The sequence below is a fragment of the Neodiprion pinetum genome, chromosome 5 (assembly GCF_021155775.2).
Source record: "Neodiprion pinetum isolate iyNeoPine1 chromosome 5, iyNeoPine1.2, whole genome shotgun sequence".
Taxonomy (NCBI): domain Eukaryota; kingdom Metazoa; phylum Arthropoda; class Insecta; order Hymenoptera; family Diprionidae; genus Neodiprion; species Neodiprion pinetum.
The window spans coordinates 26,263,396-26,287,017 of record NC_060236.1 but is presented as its reverse complement, the minus strand read 5'-3'; the positions used below and the strand labels follow the sequence as shown (position 1 = coordinate 26,287,017).

Here is a 23,622-nt window from a genome sequence, read left to right as displayed (position 1 = left end):
AATACAACCTGTATCTCGAAATCAGTCACTGTTGTATCTAGTTAATTGACTCGCATATCGATAAACGTAAGTACAGGGTGTTCCATATTTGTTTTTCCGAGGACTAGGCTTTCTGAAACAATCAACGCACGTCGTTCGATCTACTATAATTTTTCGACTCCGATGAATAATGCGTCGGTTTATTTATTGGGATTGATTTTTTTTTTTCAGCGATACTTGAGGTTTTTTACCCAAAACGTTGAAGCGGGCATCAGGACGAATCCAACGATACCCAACAACGCATCATTCCGACGATGCAGTAACGAGATATCGCATTTTATTACACAAAGTGCGCGCAACGCACGGCTGCGTTTATACTGCGTATTAGTCGCGCAGCGCTCGTGGACTTCAAAATTCGATACCTCGCTAATCACCCGTAAGAATAACGTGTTGTTGGGTATCATTGGATTCGTCTCGATTTGGGTTAAAGTTTGCAGTTGATTTAAACGATAAATTGTCGAAAAAAAATTTCCAAAGTTAGCGCTGACAGAATTTCTAGAGGCTTCGGTTACCCATCTTCTAACCAGAAATACAGTAGACACGAACGGTTTTCCTGTATATTCTGTAAAGATTAAAGTGCCCGAGTACACCTGGTATAACGCATAGATGGAATAGCAGTTTCTGGTATCGCGGACTATACGAGTCGAGTATTTAAATGCGTTGTCAATTACCAGTAATTAAATCATATCGACCCAATAAACCAGTGGCTTGATTGCAGATCTGTGGATCTGTGGAAACGCACCTCCTGGACACAGAGAATTTTACGATTCAATATTTGCACACATGCGTAATAATAAGCATGCTGCAGTCACGAAGTAGGAAGCCTTGGTATGCGTAGGTACCGAAGCCGCCTGCGTTGTAATGCAGGCAATGTAATCGCGTATCAAGGGGTAATTATAACCAGATTTTTACGAGACACGCACCTGATGTAGGATTTCTGTTTTTACTATTATTAACCGTAATGCATGCCATTAACGTCAAGGTTTTGCGGAGCTGCGGCAGGAGCTATCCGTCCAGCTGTACGTACAGTTTGAGAATTTCGCGGCGGGTGAACTATTCGCAGTAATTCATTCCTTTGGAGTCGGCGCGGTACCAAGACCGGAAGTCGGTGATGCAGGTCAGCGGACATATATGCGCGTATCAAATTCGCCTGAATCGTCGAAAGAAAAAAATTCCAAACAATAATAAATAAAATACTTGAGCTTTTTTCGATACACAGAGCATACCGTAACGGGCAGAGCTAATTATTGTCGATTCTTGGAAGTTTCTTGATTATAGTGGCATTATACGTATACATACAGGCCCGGCTGAGAAATTTATCAGCCTGAAAAAGTTATCGGGGCTGGTGAAAAAACAGCGCGGAGAATAAGAAGTAAATGTGGGGGAGGTGAAGGGGAGCTCATAGCCGTATTCTGCGTGCTCGCGTCGTTAAGCAGCGAGGGAGAGAGGGATAAAAAAAAAAATAAGAATAAAAATAATATGTAAGAAGATAAAGATAAAGAGAAAAGAAAAGAAATGACGGGGAACAGAAAGAGAGGAGTACGTTGTAAAATAAAAGAGAAAAACATAAACGAAATCTATTTTTACAAGTCGTGCGGTAGATAAATTTAATAACTTAACCGCAGTGTTCTTAGTATAACGCAAACGAGTCTGCAGTTTCCGCGGGGAGGGAATGAAATATTACTTGGTATTATATACGTAGTACGATGAAACGAAAACTGAGCCATTCCTCCCGGCTGTTGTATTATCATTATTAATATCGTTATCACTCTTGAGTGTTGAGAGTATTTCCAAAGAAGCTCCGAATGACTTTGCATACGCATTGCTTAAAGTTATAGCTATTCCTTTATTTATTCATTATTACATAGTATATTTGTAACGCTGTGTTGTAAGAGAAGAGACAAAACTTTGAGGGAGTAAAGTAGGGGAGAGCAGCTTGATTTTTAATGCGATACAAATATGTCACCTTACCGTCTATAATTTTTTCAAGATATTACAGAATAGACGATGTTTGGTACGAAACATGTGTTCAGCCTGTCGTGGAATGATTTTTATAGAATAGCCTAATATTTCTGACAGATCTGTTAAGTCGAGACGATTCAATTCTCATAGTCGGAGGTATCCAGACAAACGATAACGAGACAGAAACATAAAAAAAATTAGAACTTGACTGAATTGGAACGATGGTCCAAGTGATAAAAAGTTGAGCCAATCTAGGAGGACCTTAAATAAATTAGAATTGCTTTCCCAGTGGTCATTGTCGGGTTGTCAAGCTGTGGGTTATAGTTACAGAGCCCATATAATATACCGCCGTATCGTTACTGCTCGTATCGTTCGGTTGCGGCCAAAGCGAACTACCTATAATTCCACTCGCATACTTACAAGCATACATTATACACACATGTATGGGTTTAGACGTACGTGTGTACATAATGCACACATTATGCGTATAGTTATACGGGCATAAAATATGAAATAATATTCATTAAAGTAGTGGGATATTAATAAATCGAGCGATTGTTGGGGAAGCCCCGGCACGGTGCATAACTCAGAGAGCGTGAATGGAAAATGATGAGAAATGTCTCTCATTCGACGGTGGGGGGTCCGCGTGGCGGAGGTCGCGGCATATAAGAGTTGGTTATCACACCATCTGAAATCCCGAAGGTCCGAACGAGCCCTGAATCGTACCACTGCGCCATAAACACCCGCGTAACGACCTCGCACACACGCACACAGACGCACAACCAAAACCTTCCTCCTCAATTTCTTCGCTGCTTCACTCGACACTCCCGGTCTCTCTTACGTTACCTATGTAGCTTCAGGTACTCGTTCACATCTATACAGGGTGAAACTCGAAAAAGAAGCTTCACCGACTGACAGCTCTTACGTATTACATCCTTGTTTGAAACTCTCGAGTCTACAGCGGGACATCCGATCATTAGCCCTCTGACGGCATGGTTCATTGAATCCGTAACACACCCCAATTCGAACGGAGCATCGCAAGAATGTTCTTCTAATCTTGTATCTGTAGTTCACTTTTGGATGGATGGACGGACTGGATTGACAACGAGTTAATCATCTGGCTTCCGGATTATCGGTACTGCTGAAAATTCTCTAGGGGTGTTTCGATGGTCGAATGCACGGAGATCCCCAAAGTGTAGTTGTTGAACTGATAAGATCGTATGATCGAAACACCGTCAGGCAGGTTAGTGAAAACCAATATCTGCTGTTAATGCAATAAATTTTAACCTGAGCGAAGAGAGGTTTATTAGATGAAAATACATGTCATGAGCTCGGTGTTTTAAGTCGAGGATAGGACCCTGGAAGTTGGAGCAGAATCCATGACCCAGAGGCCTGATTGTACTTACTCTTCTTGTGAGTGCATTTTCAATCGATGGTATTGTAGTTGCGTGATTAGTTTCTTCAGCTCTGGTTCGTCGCACCAGTTTTCGAAGCATTCCAAAGGTGTTCTCTTTTAGACCGGTCACCCGCTGTTTCCACTCGCATTAATTTACAGTCAGATAGGCGAAGAGTGGTGGTATACGATGACCAGACCCCGGGAGTTGTAGAGAACGGAGTAACGTAAGTTTCAGTAAGTGCAGTGGTAGTGCTGGTTTGTCGAGGCAGCAGCATGGCAGCAGGAGGAGCTCCTTACTCAGCGCAACAGCCTCTCAACTATGCCGGGTATACATGCCTATTCCCTCTCGTATATATTCAGATCTAATTAAACCCGAGTACGTCGGGATTAACGGTTAACCGGCAACGAGTTTGTCCATTCTTCTTCAAGCACGACGTGTGCAGGGTTTTCGCACGTGTGCAGAGCCGAGGAACTTGCGTTTGGACTCCAGAATCGGCGATTAAAGCGTTCGCAACAACGTGCCCAGAGACTGGGAAGGATTGGGTCTGGGGCCCGGTTTGTCCACCTACCACCGCTAAGCTGGCAGCGCTTACCTAATGCTCGTGTAGTATCTGCCAGGTATCGGAACCGCGTCTATTGATCCGGGGAGGGACATTATGCAAATGATGTGCATCAAGCGTGATTTTCATTCAATTTAACTTTCGTGTCGCGAGCTTGTAGCCAGATATCCTGACCAGATACCATCCCTCAGCGGTTGTCATTGCACCGACTGACCGAGCGCTTAATCACGAAGACCAACATCGCGGACCACCGTCTCGACCCCGACTTACCGAGGAGCTTTTACCGCTTTCCAAACGAGCCCCTTACTCGTTTCCGAAAATTCTTTCGGTACTCGGACCTCGGTGTACAGCCCGGCTTTTCGCCTCGGCTGTGGATCACTGCCCGTTGGCCAGCAGCGAGAGGTTTGCATGCTTCGCAAGGTTCGCAAGGTTCGCAAGGTTCGCCAGTTCGAGGTACCTGGCTCGGAGAGAGTAAGAAGATGACTCGGAGAGCGAGACCGAGTGCCGGAGGAGGTCGGGTTATCAAGATACGCTGCAGCCCGAGAGGCCCTCACCTCCGCGTGTACCTGGTCCAGCGTGTTCGGCTCGTACGTGTATCCTTGGCTCCCACATACCGCGAACGCGTCTTCCCGCTTCCTACCGATGCTTCTTATTCGCCTCTCCTCGTGTCTCCTGGCGCTGCGAGAGGCCTCGGGAAACCGGTATATGCAGCCCCTAAGGAGATGTACGTGTGATGCACCGTGATTTTACGGCCCGGCGTGGATTTCTCGCGCTGCATGTCTCCGCTACGTGGCGAGGAAAACCATCTGGCGTTGACGATGATACCAGCTAACTTTCAGTGTCGCAGTGTTAGTTGTTCGAGTCTCCATCCTCGTGATCCTCGAACGGACGAAATCACTTACTAACCAATCCACGGATGCGTTTGTATAACTTGTAGATAGTTGTTTGAGAGGCTGATCAATTACACCGTCAAGTGGGAAGGACCCATTGCAATTCATCCGGATTGAATGCTTTGGAAACGCAACTCCGGGACGCATTTACCACGGATTTGTTTACACCGTGTGGAAGGGTCCGGCCTCGCGTCGTCTTTACATCTTGTTGTTAAACGACGTTGCGATGAATGGAGTAAATGGTCCATGATTTGTACTCGGGCAGGCCTGTAATGCTGGACAGTGTCCGAGGAGAATGGATGCCGGAGGAAGAATGGGCCTTGTTTTGGGCCTGGTGCTCACCGTTTCGGCAAGACAACGCGTTGGGGAAGCCAAGCCGCGTATGCATCCATTCGCCGTTGGACACTCTGCAGGTATATTTGTTAGATGTCGATGGGCGTGCTCTTTGCCACGTGCTCGTGCCAACTTTGCAGCTGCCGCCCGTCGGACCTCGTGTCCCGCACCTTTCGGATCGACGAGATAAAGATCCTGCCCGCTTCACGCGGAGAAAATACGGTTTGTTGTCGATTTTGTTTGCACTCTGTTTGGCTGATTACACTCATTGTGGCCGTGGGCGGTTAGTGAAGGACTCGGTCCCTGCAGCCACGGGGAAGAAGAAGAAGAAGAAGTGGAAGGTTACAGCCGTTGAGTTCAGTCTAGACCGTTGAATAGGAGAAGCTGCTTTTTCACGTAACGTCGATGCGGTTGAGGAGGAGGCGGAGGATGAAGAAGCAGAAGAAGAAGAAGAAGGAAGAGCGAGAAAGAGAAGGAGACGACGACGGGCGGAAAAGTCTTGCGCATTTTGTCAATGGCGGAAACTGAAAGGCTCTCGGAGCGACCCATTGTGGCGTCAATAGGTCCTGGAGTGAATGGTAAACACGCTTAACCTCCCAACCTATTGTTGGACCGTTATCCGATTTGGCGCACGCGGCTGTCAGTCCTGCGTTTCCTATACTCCGATAGGCGCTGTGCAGTGTTCTCTCTCTCTCTCTCTATATATATTTATATATATACATACACACACACATATATATGTATGTATACCTCTGTATCCATTCTTGCGCACCTCGTGCGTCAAATTAACTCCGGAGTTGCCAGCGATGCGAGAGACCATCCCGTAACTCCCCCTTTCCACTGTTTTCCATTTTGAATCTAATTTTTTTTTTTTTTTTCTTTGTCTTTTTGTCCATTTCACGCTCTCACCCTGGTCATGAATTTCATCGTGTACCGGACTCGATCCACGGGTTTGGAGTTATCTGTAATCATTTTGACGATTTCACGCACTTCGTGTTATTTACATGTGTGCTCTGGTTCATGTGTCGTTACAAAATTTACTCTTTTTTCACTACCAAGCGCAGTTCGATATTATAACGTATAAGTTGGGTGTGGTTCCGTAGTGTTTTTCAAACATTTAGTTACTTTCCGGGAGTCAGAAATACGTCTCTCTCTCTCTCTCTCTCTCTCTCTCCCTCTCTAAAATGTTTCGTATCAATTTTCCTGTCCTAATTAATCTTATTTTATTTTTAACTATTCTTTTTATACTCTTGCTCAGATTTTTACCTCTTTACTCATTTATCTATTTATTATCTCTCAACTTGATAATTCTCTTTCTTATTTATTATTACATTTGTTTATTTATTGCTCGTTTTTGTTCCATTTACTTTTATCTATTTTTATCTCCTTCTTTTGTTATTCCTCTTCAACCATAGTTTCAATTTGTTGTCGGATTTATTGTATCTCATACGTGTATAGGTAGGTACACATTTAATTTTTGTAGGTGTTTTCTGCATATACCGCCTGATGGGACTTGTTACAGGGCGAATAATCGTTTCTATCTATCTATCCACCTTCTAACTCTTCGAATGGAAACGGCCACACGCCAGTTTGAAAACAGTAAGGAAACGCCTAACACGATTCGAATTTTGAAACGGAGAATTGAAAAACAGTTTACGATCGCCGATCGGGCTCATGGTTTTTGGCGATCGATCAACGGACGGTCTTTTCCCAGCTTTTGACGGATGTCCAGGTACCGTTGGCGTCCAGGAGGGTCGGACGACGGTGGAGTTTGCGAGTTTCTAAAGTGCGCTCATTGTGGCGTTACGTGATCTTGCACGGGGCGGACACGCCGGTGTTATTGGATTACGGGTATTATAGTCGAGTCCAGGTGGCGGTCCGGTCGAACGTATATAAGGGAAATACCTCCGAATATGAAAATAATATTTTTCACCGTCGTTTTTATGATTGATATTTATTCAAGCTACTCCGATCGTCGTCTCGCCCCGAATGTATACCTACTTTTGTTACTTTTGTCACGGCTTTTACCCTGCCTATATATATAATACAATACGTATGTACATGTATATGTATATATATATACACACGTATATGCATTATATACATTTTGCGACGTCATTTCGCCGCGTTGCGGCAGATCGCCATTGAATATTTCGCAAGACTGTTATACACGTACAGCTTAAAAATTTATACCATTCATTCGACGTCTCTGAAATTCAATAACGGAGAAGGAAAAACCGTTGCGAGTATTCCGTCATCTCGTCACATGACAATCCTCGCGATATCTGTCCACTTTTCAAATCCTCGTGCTGCCACCGTTTTCTCTTTTCCTCGACGACTTTCCCCCTATCAGACTCACTCAAAGTTCAATTTCACTCGTTGGAACTGCCGGCCGATTTTGCTAATTCTTCCGCATAATGTGATTCGGACTACGCGGTTAAAACCACTCCGACTCGCGGCATACCGCCGAGTTTTTACTCTCAGTTATAACTTTGTTTCAGACAAACAATTCGCGCGCTACGATTCTTGGGCGAAAATCCCCGTTCGGCGAAAGGGTGAATTTCAATCACCAGCTTCGCCACTTGTCGTCGTTCTCGTTGGGGATCCGGTTCCACGGTGTAAGTGAGAAGTTGTGGTCCCCCTTCTTTCTCAAACACGGCCTATTGAGTTATAACGTCGAAACAAAGGAAGATAAAAATTATAAGAAGTTACAAATTTCGACAAACTTTCGACTCGGGCTACCAAACTCATTTTCTCTTCACTAATTTGCACCTTAATCGTCGAATTCTCATCGCACAATCGCTACAGAATGTCAAAGAATTTTTACTTCAATTCTGGGATCGAGTCTTCGTGCAAGAATTTTATAACTTGAGGAATTTCTACGACTTCACATAATTAATCAAAACGACTTTGAGTGATCTAGACCGAATCAAATCACTCGAATTATAACTCGAAGTGAACCGATGCGGTTTCGTGTGACTTGAAATCGCTTTGAAGTCACCTCGCATGGCGCGGAAAAAATTTTCGTTGCAATTAGCGATACCTAATTGTTATCCAAGAACGATTCGAAGACTGTTATAATTTCTCATGCAAACGGTATGCGGAGGATTTCGATTCGTACCGACGACGAAGCATCGCAAGTTATACATATACGGGGGAATCCGAGTTTTAAGTTCGCTCTCTTCGCGCGGGTTTGCCAATCGCTGGGGGATAGATAATTGGCATTGCGTGCCTCGAGATAAACGGCCGTGATTGGCGAAAATAACGATTAATAATTACCCACTTGCCGGGTTCCAGAGCCTGGCGGCTTTCCAGCCCTCTCATCCTTCGGCAAGACATGCATCGAACGATTCCCCTCGCTTCTGATCTATGTCTGTATAATATAGGTATCGACTCGGCCGTTATTCCTTCAGTACCATTACCCATATTCCTCTTACAAGCCGTCCAAGAATTCCCAATATCTACCCACTTACGCGTAAGGTAAATTTGCCAATTATTGACCCATTTATTTTACAAACTTATAAATTCACCGCACAAATTAAAGATTTCTCTCAGTGTAGAGGGTCAGACGCTAGGCATTGATTTTTTCGTCAATTTGGAACTAACTGTAAGAATCAAACAGCTACAACCAAAAAGGTCAACAATTGGAACAGGGTGAATAACTGATACACTTAATTCAAGTCTCTCTGTTTGTTACAATATCACCCAAAGTCTTCTATCAATCGCATAATTTTTCCTTATAATACACTGTAAAAAATATTCTGTCGTGAACTTATACACAACCATGATTTGCCGTCAATTCAACATTATCGGCGTTCACGTGACGCTAAAAATTGTTCTATCCGTACAAGTCCACCACACCGGCTAATTTTGACAGGACATATCTTACACCGATACGTAGCATGATTTATCCATTTCAATTGAAAAGTCTTTCGATAAAACGCAGTCGCCGAGATCGACTATCGTGACAACGGGGAAAGGAGAAGGAAACCTGGGTAACACGAAGACGAGGAGGAGGATGAACGCGACGAACACGAGTCGAATAAATGTCGCCTCTCGTAACGAGGCGGCTAGCATATTGACGCGAGTGGTTCAACCGAGTTGAAGATTAACTCGAGAGTAAAGCGGGCACGCTTGCTCCTGCTGTTGCTGTTGCTGTTGCTGTTGCTGTCGCTGTTGCTGTTGCTGCACGGCACATGCTCGATCAACGACTACGCGTGTCTCGACTCGGCGCGTGCCTCGCATAACGAACCGCTGTCATTCACACGCTTTATACTGTATACGCACGCGTAGCTCCGCAGCTTCAATGATTTGTAACGATTTACCTCACGTGCGATGAAAATTACAACGTCGGTGCGCAGGATCGTTTGCTGGTGTTGATCTAGAGGTTTGGTTGATTTTTTTTTATTTATTTTTTTTTTCTTCCGATCAGGGATTTCTTTGCGCAGGGTTGAAAACTAACTTGTAGTTTTAAGGAATTTCGACTCTTTATGGAAATCTAAGGACACTTTTGATCGGCTTGGAAGCTTGAACTGCGGTAATTTATCAAGCTTATCAAAGAATCGGAAAACTATTTTAGGTTTGATTGAAAATCTGTTGGGAATTATTGATTTACTTGCAAATAAAATGCTGGAATTTTTGCAGGAAAAATTTAGCTAAGAACTCGTTTGTTTACCGAGGAAAAAGAAAACATTCGTTAGATTGTATCAACGATTAATAATAAAGAATATCTCTGTCGGTAGTGTGAATCAATTTTATACAGTAAAAAGTGATGCGAGTTTATACTTGAAAAATGGTTTCATCAAGAGGGTTAGAATTTTCGAAAAATCAGTTTGCACAATGGCTTAAGAATTTGAAAGATTTTTCACGCTTTACCTCGGAATGTTGTAGCAGGGATTTTGCATTCATTTTACCGAATGACGTAGAAAACGAATTTGAAAATGGCGCGTTTAACCCCTGTGACGGAACATGAAAATTCTTCATTAAATTTCTCAATTCACGTTGAAACGTGGATCGGATTTTGGGGGATCGTGCTTGACACGTATTCGCCGAGGTGAGAACACGGGGTGTCTGCCCTCAATTTTTCGGCATTAGACGGCGGGGAGAAAGGGGTTAAATAATCTGGTTAGCCGCTCTCGCTGACCGCGAACGGTTGAAGTATGGAAATGAGGGGCATTCATTGGGCAGCACCCCGAATCACCGAAACCTCAGATACGCGAGGAATCTGTATGCGTGTATCGCCTACGGTGGAACGTGTTCTGCACGTCACGTCACGGCGCACAATCAGCTAACGAACAGTTTGCACAATTTATCAAGTCGCATATGATCATCGACTAACCTGCTCGCGTTACAACGCCGTTCGAACGTCGCGATATCTACGTTTATCCGCTTCCCGAAGATTTATCGAACAATTCCGATGCAGCTTGCACGTTCCTCTTTTTTTTCAACTTTCGTGTTTTTTTTTTTTCCTAGTTTTTTATGCCCGTGGGTAAAAATTTCACCTGAATATTTTACCGTCTTGGCGAGAAAAAAGACGTACGTACGTTTCGCGTACAATTTACACCGATATAGGTATTACATATACAGAGACATTTTATTTTTAACTATTATACATTCATTGTTCTTAGTCTGATATTTGTTCGTGCGTACTTATTTTTCACAAAATGACGAAGCGCCAGTTTCATTTAACTTGGCAAGGTCGAACAAAGAGGATGGAACAATTCGAAAAGTTTACATTTCAGCAGCACCTTTGAGAGAAAATAATACGACCGTTTGAAATGTACGAGTTTTTTTTTTTTTTGTTTTTTTTTTATTGTTGAAAACACTCGAGTCGTTTTATTGGTATCGTGACTAAGAATGAGCGAATATAGTTTCTTAGTTTACCATTTTGTGCATGCATTAATGTAAACGATGGTTGAAAAAGTGAAATCGAAAGATCTGCAATTTTCAGTGGCTAATTGTGGAAAAACACACTTTGAACAATAATTTGACCCTTTTTACTCTACCTTTGCAGGTGTTTGAACTTTCGTCCACTGAGAAAAATTTCATTTGTTACGGTAACTAGAAAAATTGAGTAAAACAGGTATCGTTAAAAGAACTGTTTCAACGTTGTTGGAATTACGAAAAACGAGGGACGCGTAACCATTTTGCGTTATCGTCGATCCTTTTTTGATAATTGCAACGCAAAATCAGTTTCTGAGGTTTACTCTACTTTTTTTAGTTAAACAAGGCTTCAGCGTCAATTTGTCGTTACACTAGTATTAAATTTTCGCAACGGTTGCAAGAAAATCTAGCAACAGTGATCGTAATGAGAAAGAATAGTAACGGATACCAGACTTTTCGGTAACGGCTAGAAAACTAATTTTAATTTTCTACCTAGAACAATATTTTTCGATTGTGGTAAAAAAATGGAAATAGTTGAGGACCGAGCGGTAGCCGGAACTAGAAATTTTTCTCAGTGTCGTTTATATGAAATTTTCGGCAGTACTCGATGATAATTCATACGACATTGTACGACTTTTGACTTTTGCCCGAAACACGTAAGGTGTAGGTAAAATACAAAATTGGGATAAACGTCGTTGACTTCGAGGCAACCCCATTTCTGCACGGGATATTTCGGGGGTTGCAGAGTTGGCAAGGGGTTATAACATAATTGTATTAGGCCTCGGCCACCGCTGCACGAGGGTGACGAGGACAGGGATGGGGGACTGCCGCGTGAAATTAATGCCTTGGGCTTATCAGCGGCCTGACACTTCACCGTTAAAACTCCTATATACACTCATTGTACGTCCCTGCATTGGCGTAGGGCGACAAATTCTCAACCCCGATGTCGCGATCGTGATGAAGAAATAATTTCACCTTTTTTTTTCGTCGAACGAGGTTGTTTTTTATTTTTTTTTGTTATTTTTATTTTAAATTTGGATCGAATATGAAACAGGTACTTGGACGAGCGAACATTTTCCGGAAAACGGGTTATGGTTTCAATGTGAAACGAAGATGCTGCCAAATGAGGGCGAAAAAAAAAAAAAAATCGTCGTTTTTTTTGGGATTTATAGGAAATTTCTGGCGCAGAATTTGGCACGTAAACTTCCGTATACTTAATCTGAACACGGCAAAAGAATTTTTCGATTCTGATATGGACCTGATATGGTGAACGATCTGATTGAGAAATTTTTTTTTTTTTTTGTTTATATTAAAGTCATGTCTTTTGACTAAGAAAAACGAGGTTGGAATAAAATTTTCAGTCTTCAATGAAAGTCACATATTTTTTTTTTCTTTTAATGTATATATATTGTTATAAAGGGTGAAATCACCCGTCTTACCCCCTTTTAATAATCTAGTAGTCATCTTAGATAAAAGAAGTTTATAAACCTCTTATGTCTTTAAAAAGAATAAGGTTGCTGCGTCAACCAACATCATTGTAAAAACAGTCTCTTGTTTCAGACTTTAAACTAGAAACACGTCCTCTGCTATTAAAGCTTTTTCGAAACATTTTATTTGCGCCTTTAGTTTGTCTCATTAAATAAGCTCACGAATCCTTTTTAATTTTTGCAACGTCATAGAACGTTACAATATATATATATATATATATATATAACAAATATAGTTTTAGTAAATTTGACGGTGTTTTTTTTTTCTTGTAGACATTCTTCTGGATGTGTTGAAAATCGATCAGATCCATTTTTAACGAAAAAAAAAAAATTTACAAAAAATCTAAGGAAGAGTCAGTTCACAATGGACCGTTGCTCAAACATTTTCGTACGCAACATCGGATTTTTCTCAGGAGATTTTTATCCTTCAAGACTTCAAATATTGCAAATAAATTAATAAGTTTAGAAAAATCGGGAAAAAATTTCTCCACTTGCAGGGAAAAAACAGTTTTTTTTCCCACTTACGGTAGTGGAAAAATATCTCACTACCGATGGAGAAATGGTTCGCTATTTCCTAACGAACACGTCCATTCATTGAGAAATATAGCGTCTTCCGGTCATTTTCAACAGTCGGTAAAAATCGCCTAACTTTGTGACATTTATCGTGAAAAATATCGCGTGCAAATCTTGGGAAATGAGAATTCGAGTTCGTATGATATCCTAATTCGCACGAGGTCAGAATCTACACTTTTACGCTCTCGTTGAACAATATGTCGGTTTAACCCTGCGCCGATATCGTTTTTCATAATTTTTTAACACGCTTAGGAGTGTCAGAAATTTTTTAAAAAAATTCAGGGTATCGGTGTAACATTTCTACTCGATGATCCGGTAGTTCGAATTACAAAATTTTCACTCGTTGATTAAATGGAAAATTTTTTTAAAGTTGTTAAACTTTCGACATACCGAGAAACCGAAAAGTCAGACGATCAACGCAGGGTTAAAAACGGACAAACTGTCACAAGTTTGATTCGCATTGTTTTGCGGTTTTACGCACGGATTGAAAATTTCACGAATCGGTTTACACGCGGGACGATAAACGCATGTACGTGCGTCTGTCGATGTTTCAGTGAAATTGTCCGCTCGTGCAGGTTCCGATGTGTGGACGACGAGTAAACCAACATTTCGGAAGAGCAGTTAGCCCTAATGAGAGCCCTATTAGGAAGTTACGTTATACGCTACACAGTTTCGTCGTGTTGCTCTTGTAGGTATGCGAAGCCCGGCTCTTCTGTCACCCTGCGTAGTAGTTCGGATCGCTCGATGTAAATCAGATTAATTAAACCCTGCTGCTGTTGCTGCTGCTGCTGCTGCAGCCGCGTTGTTCCCTCTTCTGTATCGGAGCTATTTCCCACAACTGCACCAACCTGCTGCCGCATCCCGCACGGGATTAAGCTTTGCTTTTCTTTCTTCTCTCTTTCGTTTGAAATTTTTTTTTTTTTTTTTCCTATTTTCTTTTCTTTTTTTTTTTTTTTCTTAATTTGTAACTATTATTATTCGTACACTGAGAAAAATTTTCTAGTTCCGGTCACCGCTCGGTCTTTAATTATTTTCACATCGCTCAGTTTTTCTAGTTACCGTAAAAAATGACATTTTTCTCAGTGTACGTGTAAACGAGGAATTGACGGGAATTTTGTTGAAAGAATTCGTGATCACGTGGCTTTGCTGGGGTTTGCGTGTATCGAAATTAGCCGAGCTTTTCGGTTACCGATTACACATGTCCATTGATTAATGGCGGGGAATTTAGTACGGCTGGAATTTAGAAGGGGGTTAATAGCGCTGCGGTTGGTGGATGAGGAAGAGAAAAAAAAAGAAAAAAAGTAAAAGAAAAAGTAGAAGAAGATATTCCACGCTTGGTAGCCGTCGAGGTTAAAAAATAAATAAAAAAAAAAAACAAACAAAAGTCGGTGAATATCATCAGGCGGTCCTGATGTCGCTGGAGTTTCGGGATGTTTTAAATGAGGAACAAACGCGTGTTAGATTTACGACCGCCTTTTCGATTTATGTCTTTATTTACTTGTAACGATATCCGTGCCGGCTTTCTCGCTCTTAGCACTCCTTTCAACGGCGACACCAACTGCATTTGTCTACCGTTGACGATTGCGATCTGCGATTTTTTATTTAAAAAAAAAAAACTTTGCCCCGTTCTTGCAGTTTTTTTGTTTTTATTTTTTATTTTTTACTTTATCTTATTTTTTTTTTTCTTCCTCCTCCCGTGATTCAACTTTTCGCGCGTTTGGCTACTCTTTTTTAGATCCTCTCTTTATGTACGCCCTGAGAGAAACTGCGTGTCTCTCCCTGTCACTTGAAAAACGTTTCAGTTGTCGTGATAAATTGATAGCCCATTAGCTCTCCGCTACTGCTCCCAGTTTCTTTTGCAACTCGGTGTTTGAATGGCAAAAATACGTACAAGGCGTATTCGACGCACGCGATTTTTTACACTAACCTTGAATTTTTTCCCATCTTTCGTTTTTCCTTGTTTGCTAACTTTTTTTGGTTTTTTTTTTTTTTTTTTTTTCATCATTTACCGCGCGGTTCTTTGTTTCGAACGAATTTTCATGCAGCATCGATGATGAAAAAAAAAGAAGAAAATCGTTCGCGGTATATCGGATCGGAAAATGTAGTACCATTATACTTTGGTACACGCGTTTGTCTGAGAAAACTCGAAAAAGAGAAATGTTACAACAAGGAAGAGGCGAAGTTTCACGCATCTCGACACAGATCGTTAAAAAACAAATTTTTCATCAAGAATTCTAGACTCATTCAGGAAAGTAAACATTTGACCGAACGTCGAAAGAAAATGAATGTACAACGTGACGAAAAGTTAAAACCTTTAACATGTTGCGACACGGTTATTTCTCATCCTAATTTTGAAAAGAAGGAAAAAGGGAAGTCCACTGACTCTCAGGGATGCAAGTGTGAGAGAGAGAGAGAGAGAGAGAGAGAGAGGAGAGAGAGAGAGGAGAGAGAGAGAGAGAGAGAGAGAGGAGAGAGAGAGAGAGAGAGAGAGGAGAGAGAGAGAGAGAGAGAGAGAGAGAGAGGAGAGAGAGAGAGAGAGAGAGAGAGAGAGAGAGAGAGAGAACGAAAAAACAGTTTCAAGCGCCATCCGGAAATAGAAATAAGACCTCGCCGTTTTTCATTATATGACATAAGATTTAAGGCTTGCAGTCCGGTAAGCTCGGCGTGTGACGGAATAAAAGCTTCTTTGAAAGACGAGACCAAAACTATAAGCCTCTCGACTTGCCTCGCTCTTGGTATATAAACTAGGCTAATTGATATCCGCCCTATACATTTCTACCGTTTCTATTCATCTCTTATTATATTATCCACCGCGCAAGCCTTCGTTTAAAACTGAAGAATAAAAGACAAACATATCACGAAAAGTAAAAACGTTTAAAAAAGAAAAAAAAAAAAAAACAACAACTTTACGACATAAAAAACTTTGAAGAATCTCACATCTATGTTCCTTCGTCGGGTTATATTTAAAATGAAAAATTGAGAAAAAGAAAGAGAGAATCGATACGGTTCAGTCACGAATAACGAACACAATTTGTGAAATTATTAATCTACAATACATAGATCTTCTCTACTATCTTCGGATATTGAAAGTGTGATGAAGTAATCGGAGAAAATAGTCGGTTTAGAACTAGTTTTGACATTATATAGATTGAATGTACGATTGATCATTTATTTATTTTAACCTTTTCTTCAATATCTTATAAAACTAGGATTATACGTTTGATGTCCGATTTTTCGAAAAATCTAACTATCGCTTGTTGGAAAGAAAAATGGGGTTATTTCGATCGGTTGATCAGTTCAAAGTTGAATAAAAAGACACCGGTTTTTCACACTTGCAATGTCAACGTGAATAACGCAGGTAAAAAAAAAAAAAAAAACATTTTTCCCTAGTTTATATTTTAGATAAATAAATTTTGATTCCGTACATCGAATAATAACCAAAATCTTCATTTATTACTTATAAAGTTTACTGTTTTCTTTCTTTACATTGGTAAATAATCACCGGTCAACGCGAATTTTGTGTCCTGGTCCTAGATGTCAAATGTTAATTTCTTCCACGTAATTAATAAAAGAAAAAAATAGTATTATCAGATAAGGTTTGCTTTTGTTGAACCCGGAACGATATTTTTCGAAAAATTACCCATTTTCTCAAATATTTACCGGAAATAACATTTAAACAAACTGCAGATTTTATTTATTTTTTTTTCTATTTTCTCCTTCAAAAAAAAGTGATTCAAACGCGAAAATAAAGTTTGTCTAATTGTTGCTTGCAACAAATGTTTGCGAAAGTATGCAATTTTTCTGAAAATTCGAAATATCGTTCCGGTAATTCAACGAGAGCAAACCTTATCCAATAAAACTGTTTCACCACTTCATCATTTAACACGTGGAAGATAAAAAAAATCACAAAATTCGACCGTCTACAACCCATGGACACAAAATTCTCTCCTTCACCGTTCATAATCCACAATAAAAAGTATCTTTTCCGACGCGGTACGAAGAAGATAACCTACAAGGGGCCCCCCCCCCCCCCGCCCGTTTTGAAACGGAGGCACCGAGTCGGGATCGACGAAGAGGAGGCAGCCCAGCTACGCACGTGGTGCCCAGTCGACTAGAAACGCCCGGAGGGTATATTGGCACGAGCCAAGCCGCGCGACGACGCGAGAGACGCAAGAGAAGAAGAGAACGGTGAAGAGCGTGTGTCTGTCTGTCTGTCTGTCTGTCTGTCTCTCTCTCTTTGTCTCGAGTTGCTGCTGCTGCTGCTGCAACAATTGCTAGAATTCCGATAGAGGTGCTATTTTTACAGGGGGGTGTCGCGGAGGCAGAGCTGAGGATGGCGGGGTGAGGTGTGGGGGGGGGGGGGGGGGGAGGGGGGAAGGAGGAGGTATGGCTGTTATTTAGCTTGCCCCCGTCAAACGGGGCCGTAAAACACGCTTGCGGCCCGTAAATAAAATCTGTCTCTCCTCTCTCGCGATCTCCCTCCATCCCCCCCCCCCCCCCCCCCCCTCCCCCCCTCTCCCTTCCGCTCGTAGGAACGACGCTGCCGTTACTTTTCCTGTTGCCGTTGACGTTGCCGCAGCTACCGCCACCTCGGTAAATCTAGGCAATAGAGAACATATATATATATATATATATATATATATATATGTCCCAAGAGAGTAGCGCGCGCTCCGGGCTCTTTTGCATCCCTTCCACTTGGCATTTTGCTCCCTCCCCCCTCTCCGCTTTTCGTATCCCGAGTCCACGCGCGTTCTTGGACGGAGAGGATACCTTTAAGCGTCTCTACGATGTATATATGTGTATATATTTCGGCAATGCACATTCCGGCTTTGTCAGAATATAATGTATATATATATATGTTTACTTTGTTTAATCGCGTGCCAATTGGGTTGACGTGTGTTTAATTAGAGAGGGATTATCGAGGGATGTGATACGGACGGGGGATAAGGAAGGTTATGTTTCGGTATTTTTTTATTTTTTTTATTTTCAACTTCGTCGTTTCAGGTGCGCCAGATTTTTTTCGCGATAATTTGAGGCTAATTTTTTCATTTGCAGGAATTTCGAAACATCGATGGTTTTTGAATTGTAGTCGGTTTTTAAGCGATGATAGATTACCGAGCGTACACGTGGTGATCGTTGGGGAGGATCGAGTATTTGATATACGGTCTCGATTGGCGATTCGATTTGTAAGTTCGAAAACTATCCGTCGATCGATTTTCTGGGATAAGAACTTTGGTTTTAGACTTTTACTGTGAAATCTATTCCGAATGTTTTGATCCGTTCCATGTGTAGAAAATTTACGAATATTGAAATTTTTTGAAAATAACGAAGACGATGGGAGGACTTTAAGGTACGAATGCATTCTTCTTACAATTAGTCTCAATTTATGAAGAAAAATTTCGATATTACGGTATAAATGTCTAACAGGCTATCGAAATTTGGGCTTGACTGATTCATCAAATTTTGAATCGTCGACGTCGAGGATCCAAGGTACATTTGATTTACGGTAGAGAAAGTCTCTTGAGTCGTTTCACACGATAGTCTCTTTTTACAATGGTTGATTCAAACTCTGCTCTCATTCGCCCGGAAGTCAAGCGATCAGAAATTTGTATTAGCAAAGATTAATTTCTAACAATTTTTTGATCACTCTGAATTACCGAAAGAAATTTCGGATCGTTCTCAATGACTTTGTAAGATTTCGCAGCAATCACATTTCAAAGGTATAATCAACCAGCCGACTTACTCGAGCAAATGAACCCTCAATTTTAACCTTAATTCCGAATCCTCGAGCAAAATTAATACCCAGGTATCTCTCGCATCAAAATCTATGTCTTCCTCTGTTGTACGTATCCTGGGTCACTGAAATTTTGTAATACTCCGTTATTCCCAGTGTGTGTGTTTTTTTTCTCTAGCCCAATTACATAAATTACTGATTATACGTTTCAGGTATCAGGCGGATCCACGATACCCGAGTCCAGAATGCTTGGAAAACCAGATCGTGTGAAATTTAAGGTAAGAGTCGATCTCCTTTCCAAGAAATCTTTTTCGTAGACGTGCTTGCGAATACGTATGTACATATAATAATCCATAGCTGCGCATATAGAAACATGGTAGCCCCGACACCCGGAGCCTGAGTATTTTTACATGTATTATATAAAATATACCCACTGTATATATATATATATATATATATATTTATGGTACATGTACATGCCTGCCCCGCAGGAGTTCGTAGGTATACCACGTGCCGTCACAGACAATATCACGCATTCACAGATTGCACTGTCAGGGTTTGGAATAATATTCAGGGTGACGGGATATAACCGACTTTGGGTCGCGGTCGAGCCTTGGGTGGGGTATGAGTCAGCTGTACCATCCCCACCACCCCACATCCTCCTCACGGCCATCCGCCGCGGAAAACACCAACACTAGAGAGCAATCTGCGTAGAATGTCAGGCCTGTGTATTTGCCCGCAAGTACAGTAGAGGTATGAAGATTTTGCCGTATTTCCGTGTTGAGGCCGAAAAGTTATCGAGGTTGCGTCGTGTTTCATTCGTTTTCTTCCCCTACAGCCCTAAGGCCGGAAAGTTATCGTGGTTACATCGTATTTCGATAATTTTCCTCCCCTGCAGCCCCGAGTCCAAAATGTTATCGAGGTGACATCGTATTCAGATAATTTTCCCCCCTCACAGCCCCGAGTCTGGAAAGTTATCGAGATTGTAACGTATTTCGATAAATTTCCGCCCCTCCAGCCCCGAAGCCGGTAGGTTAACGAGATTTCGGATCATTTTAAACCTGGCGCAAAGGCTGAACCGCGTTACATTGCACAAATTCGTTCGCCGAATCACTTGCGTTGAGGTTGAATTGAGCCACCCGCGCTTTGGTGTAGGAAAGGGGAGGGGGGGGGGGGGGGGGGGTGGGGGATTGCATATGATCGCCGAGATGAAACCGCATGTCCCCCCCCTCCCTCCCCCCGCTCTTCTCTCCCTCCGTTTTACGAGATAGACTAGAACGCCTCGTGTATGCCTCGTCAACCACAACCACCACGTGCCCGTGACTGATGTTCCATTTTTTTTTTTTTCTCTATATTTCTCCCACTTTTTTGTCCTCCTCTTTCTCGCCCGCCACCCGGTTGATTTCTCAATTTCACTGTCCACAATTTATCTACTCCTTCACCTGCACACCGTCACACTGGTTTGAAAATTTATCTATGACGCGCAATGCGTTTTTTCATACATTTAAGAAGATGAAGAAAAAGAAAAATTTCTCTCCTATTCAAGTGTGATGAATAGGGTTGACTTTTTTCAGCTTCTATGCGTAAACCGGATTTCTTATTTGCGATTGCCACGTTGTGGTAGAAAAAAAAAAAAAAAACACGTTTCAAACCTCGATACTGCGTAGCTGATTAATTTCCGATTACGGTTGGGCTGATAATTTTTTACGAAAATCCTTTACACCAAAAGTTGAAACAACGATTGTGAAATGAAAGTTGCTGTTGGAAGGCGAAAATTTTTTTCGACGAAATTTTTTGTTTCAAACGTTTGCCACGTCAAGAAAATTTACTCTTCTTTCAAAAGAAAATTAAACCGAGTCAATTTGGCTCTGTACTTTTTATACAGCGAACTGTTATACGCGGTTGATAAAAATAATCTTGAAAATTCGTTCCTCGTATTTAAGTACGACGCGGACCAAAACGTGGTTTTTTTTTTTTTTGTTTTTCAACAGCCGCAGAGATAAACCAGGGACGTTGTAATTTTTTTTTTTTCCGCCCCCCCCCCCCCCCCTCCTTTATTTTTGTTTCAAGTTTTTTACTCCACCTTGCAAAAACGCGCTTGTTCGCGTGCGTACGGAAGGTACGGAGCAAAAGCGGAGATAGAACAACGGCGGAACACACGAGTTTATTTGGCGGTTGGTATTTACGCGTATAACATAACACTCGTGTACGATATACGCACCAAGGGGTTGCGAAAAGCAAAAGAGCGAGAGGGGGTGGAGGAGGGGAGGGGGGGGGGGGGTTGACTCCCTCGCTAGGATGTCGATAAGGCTGGCATTGTCCGGCCGTCACGTGGTCCCCCCCCCCCCCCCCACCACCTCAACCCCTAAACGGCGCTGTTTATATTAAACTCAGGGGTTAATACCGCGGCTTACTCTAATACCTCGCAACCCTTGCCCTGCGATACGGCGATAACGGATATGCATACAGATAGATAGGCCTGCTGAAGGTTGCTGAATTTCCTCAACGCCTGGCTCTCTCTAAAGAGCTAGTCACGCAGTGGAACGGAACGTACGAAGTGGTAGCAGTTAGTCGGTATGCCGAGAGAGGAGAATCCCGTTTATGTTTCAGCTTCTCGAGGGTAAATGTCGAGGTAAATGTCTGCCTGTGACCCCCTTGTTTACGTGTGTATATGTTTATATATATGTATATATATATATAAATATGTGCGTTATTATTTCGTACCATACTCTGAGTGCAGGAACGGAGATACCGTGGCGAGAAATTAGATGATATACCTTGACCTCGTTTTTAATGACGAAAATTTCCTACCCTTTACCTCATCAGCGTTTATCGCGAATGGTCGGAACAAAGTTTGTTTTTTTTTTTTTTTTTTTTGCCCCGTCTATTTGCATACGTGTCGTATGATTATTTTATCACTCTTGTTTTCGCGATCGGTCGGAATCGATACAATTTTTTTGCGGAATTCGGTATTAGTCGATTTCGACTTTTCACTATCCCGGAGTGAGGTGTGACAAAGTCAACGTACGATGATCATCCGGTATTCTCTTTCAACCTCCACAATTTCACTTCATTTTGTTGGTTGGGAAAATTTTGTGCCGCGATACGACAATAACAAAGTTTTAGTACGAGATATCTAGATGAACGTATGTGTATAGTGGACATGTTGTTCGGTGTCAAGAATTGGGGAGCCGACCCGGTCGACCCGGCTTGGCTGAGAACGCAACACAATGCCGAATGGAAAGCGAGAAGAGCCGAAGAGAGAAAGAGAGAAAGAGAGAGAGAGAGAGAGAGAGAGAGAGAGAGAGAGAGAGAGAGAAAGTGGGAGGGGGCGGAAGAGGGTGGCAGGGGTCGGGAGTCGGGTTCACAGATAACAGTCCGTGTCATGAAGCCACCCTCGTAGGGATGCACATTGGCGTCGGCATTTGCATTGTGTTTCGTTGTCTGTCCCCTCCCCCCACCACATCGCCCTCTTGCCCGTGGTAAAGAAAAAAAAAAAAAAAAAAGAGGAGGGGGAGAAACAAAAATCGCCCATCGCGTTTATATACGGTGTTCTCGAATGCTTTAAGTTATCGCTGCGCTAACCGCGTGTATCGTATGGTCACACCGGCAACCCAAGTATATCGGCGATGGTATGCATGTGCATTGGTGAGGCCTTTCTACGCTTGGGCATAGGCCAGGAACGGAAATGGAAATGGAAATTGGAATGGAAATGGGAATGGGAACGTGATCTGGTACCTTACCTAATGCCAATGACAATTACAGCCAACGTTTTATAACCCACCGATAAATGTTGATATGACGTGGTGGATAACTGGTCTCGATTCATGATCGTTCCAACCTGATAAACCACGACTTGATCTCGCAACTGGGATTCAGAAACGAACGAGTCTCGGTGCTCGCCTGATTCGCGCTGTTCTATGATGTTACGACGAAAGGTTCAAGTCTTTTCGTCGAGTACTCACATTCCTTCGAAAGTGAACAATGCACTGGCACACTGAGAAAAATTTCATTTGTTAGAGTAACTAGAAAAATTGAGTAAAACGGGTATCGTTAAGAAAACTGTTTGAATATTGTTGGAATTACGAAAAACGAGGTACGCGTTACTATTTTGCGCTATCGTCGATCCTTTTTTGGCAATTGCAACGCAAAATCAGTTTCCGAGGTTTACTCTACTTTTTTAGCTAAGCAAGGCTTCAACGTCAATTTATCGTTGCACGAGCATTAAATTTTATTTTAAATTAAAAATTTCTCTCAGCGCATTGGAAGATCGAGCGGGGTTCGAAGGTTTTCGCAAAAGTCAAATCAAGTCCAGTTGCTTGATCCGATCCGTTGTCGGACGTTGCGCCAGAGAGTAATCAGCGTCTATCAACCGATCACGCGGTATCTACGTTCAGGCGTTGAAATCCTCCGAGGCGTTTGTCAATCACTGATCGTTTCTTCCCGGTCGATTGACGGGACTCAGAGCTCCCAACTTCACGCGCATTTATTATTCGGTGGTGGATTCACTTAAACCCTCAAGCAACCTGCACACCACGTGGCAAGTCGAGAGTCGAAATACGATAAAGCGATGAAAAATAAACGAACAACAATCGTCCTCGTCCTTCTGCAATCTCAGAGGGAAATATCACTTCTCAGTTAACCTTTAATTGGACAACTATATGTACGACGGTACGCATCGACTGCTATCCAGACGTCTCCTCGTCTATCTATCTGTCCGGCTTAAGTGTCTGCTTGTTTTCCTTGCCGTATAATAAAACGTACG

The 23,622-nt window shown here is 42.1% G+C and overlaps 2 protein-coding genes across 8 annotated transcripts in view; one reads left to right on the top strand and one right to left on the bottom strand.

Moving 5' to 3' along the window:
- PIG-V (phosphatidylinositol glycan anchor biosynthesis class V) overlaps positions 1-23,622 on the top strand; it is a 207,922-nt gene that overhangs the window by 60,877 nt on the left and 123,423 nt on the right. For all 5 annotated transcript variants that reach the window (XR_011177330.1, XR_006883572.2, XR_011177332.1 and 2 more), the window contains one exon: positions 19,070-19,135. The gene's annotated coding sequence lies outside the window, so the exon portion shown is untranslated. The remainder of the gene's footprint in view (positions 1-19,069; positions 19,136-23,622) is intronic.
- svp (COUP transcription factor 2) overlaps positions 1-23,622 on the bottom strand; it is a 102,358-nt gene that overhangs the window by 23,487 nt on the left and 55,249 nt on the right. The window lies entirely within an intron of this gene.